Below are 2,700 nucleotides of genomic sequence, written 5' to 3' on the forward strand. Positions count from 1 at the left end.
AGTCCCACCAAAACCAATTGCATGCACGGTCCAGCAGTGTTGTCAGCAGCTCTTGGGAGTGGGAAGAGCTTGACCTGAACGGGAGGCAGCTTGCCGTACACCAGAAACAGGTAAGGGGAGCTATACCTCACTCATTCATAACTAATCTGCCCCTAGCTGAGATAGCTCTGGAGACAGAAGGGAAGATGGAATTTGAAAGTTTTCTCTTAGCCGAGGTAAGGCGTAATGCCACATGTCTATCAGTGAGTTAAGAGCCCCCGGTGCTTGCTGGCTTCTGTTGAACAAGGAGGGGTTTAACCTGCGGTAAGCAAGTCTAAACTCAGTTGTGGTTTGAATGCAAATGCAGAGTTTCTGTATGCTATATATTGACACATCTTGAGGCTCTAGTACTATACTGAATACACGAGCCGGGAGAGCCAGCTGTCATGAATGCAAAGGCTCTCCACACAAACACCTGCTGAAAGGGAGACCAATAGTTTCCAAGCCCTTTGCTGCTGCTTGATGCACATGACTTACCTTTTTGGAACAAATTGGCTCTTTTGGCATGAGTCTACTGAATATATGTGGAGTTCTTAGAAAAAGGTGCTAGTCCTTGGATGGACCTCAGCTCCGTCAAGGCTCACTTGGTAACTAATGCAGTTCTAGGTGCTCAGGAAGGTGAGAAACATTGAGCACAGCCAAAAGTACCAGTCCTGGTGCCAGTGTGAAGGGTAATGACAGTAGCTGTAATCAAAGTAGAATGCTTCAAAAATACAAAGAGTTCAAATTCCTTTCGGTACTGTCACCACCTGTCATCTTAGATGAGGGCAGCTCTTGTGACCAACCCCTCAGTTAAAGTAACGCAAAGCTGTCTTCAGAGTTCACCACAGCAATGGTGGGTCAGAGCCAGCTTTTGACAGCTCTCCAGTCCACAGGACTTTCATTGAAGCGCTGCCATAATTTCTGGCCACACATTTGCCTATCATTTTGTTGAGACCCACCATTGGGTCACACTCTCTGTCCTTCTCCCATCACTCCTTCAGGTATAGGTGACTATGTGGGACAAAGAACACCTACCAGGCTGGACCTGATGTTGTTTTGGGTTTTTTTAATAAAGTTATCTCATCATACTGGCTATGGTACGAATTGTGACTAAAGAATGTAGTTTCCATACTTTTGGCCTGAGTTCTATGTAGTCATGCATACCCTTGTATTTAGAGACTATCAACTTATTTAGGCCAACTAAGTTAGCTCTTGTAGTCCCCTCCAGAATTTGGCATAGATTACGTTGCATAATTTAGTGAAGGTGACTTTAGCTAATGTATAAAATGTCTAATTGGGTGTTATAAGAGTAAGCATAATTTTTATCAGATTACTTATTAATTATAAAATGAAAGAATGTTAAAAATGCATTAGTTTTATTGTTTAACGTTGGTATTTTCAGTTTAGGTGATGACTTGTGTGTTTCACTTTTGAGTACTCATTTTCTACTTAGTACCTCAGATTTTCATGTTCTAGCTGAAGTGATTAAGCACTGAGTGAGGCATGCAAGGTTGGTGGTTTTTTTAAAGAACATATTATTTCAAATCTCTTGCTTTTTCTTTTAAATTTTATTGAGATTCTAGTTTTTATTTTAAAGGGATGAAATACCCCATGTGCTACATGAGACAATTCTGACAAGGCAGTGTTGAGATACCTTCTTTAAAATTAGAAATTGTGCAAGAAGTAATCACTTCCCGAATAGTGCAGTATTTCCAAAATACCTGATCTGTGAGTCTCCATTTTTATAGGTCATCGGAGTTGTCTAGACATGGTAGGGACCATTATTGAACTAGCCATATCTCTTTAAAACACTGGTTTAGACTAAACCCAAACCAATTTACTATCCCAGAGACACTTTAAAGTCCGGAGCTGAATAACTATAAAACATTGGTTCCAACAACTTGTAGTTGAGGAAACCTCTGTAAGTAATTCAGTAGGCAGCAGCCCAGAGTACTTAATGGATTCTTTGAAGAGTTAAAATGCCTCCTTGAGCATGCACTGGAATGTGGCTGTTTACAGTGCTGGAACATCTTTCTAAAATTCTGTGATTACAGACGTGCTGTGCATTAGCACGGAAGTGTAATCGGCTGGAGCAAACTACTCTGATAAAGCATAATTCAAATGGATCGTTTGAGATCTCATGTTTTGTGATGGAATATTTTTTTTTTCTCATTAAAACAAAAATTCTGGGTTTTCTTGCTTGTGAAATTGCACTCCTGTGATAAAGTTTTATACTAAGGGAGTTCATTCTGTGAAAGTACTGCAGCGATTTTTAAAAGAAGTTTTAAAGAACCTACAAATTCCCTCCCAAAAATGATGCATTTTATATGCATCATCAGATTAAGTTGAAGAATTAAAGAAAATAATCCTAAACAGATCATCATGTACGGTAGCAACTGTGCTTTAATGACATATTTACTGTCCCTGTCATTTGCAATAGTCGTAGAGTATTTTTTTCTTAAATTGAACATTGCTGTTTTTCCACTTTTGTACTGAATGATGTGCATGGCATTATTACATAGTGATTTTTGTTGCTGCAGCTTTATCTCTGTCCTGTTCGATGGGGAAATTGGATCATTAACACCAAAATTTCTTACTCAGATTCTAAATATTTATCGATAGCCACACGTGAATTTACTCCGTTACAGACAAACACATCAACTTCACCCATTTCAGCTG

The sequence above is a fragment of the Pygoscelis adeliae genome, unplaced genomic scaffold, assembly GCF_000699105.1.
Source record: "Pygoscelis adeliae isolate BGI_AS28 unplaced genomic scaffold, ASM69910v1 Scaffold57, whole genome shotgun sequence".
In the NCBI taxonomy this organism is placed as follows: domain Eukaryota; kingdom Metazoa; phylum Chordata; class Aves; order Sphenisciformes; family Spheniscidae; genus Pygoscelis; species Pygoscelis adeliae.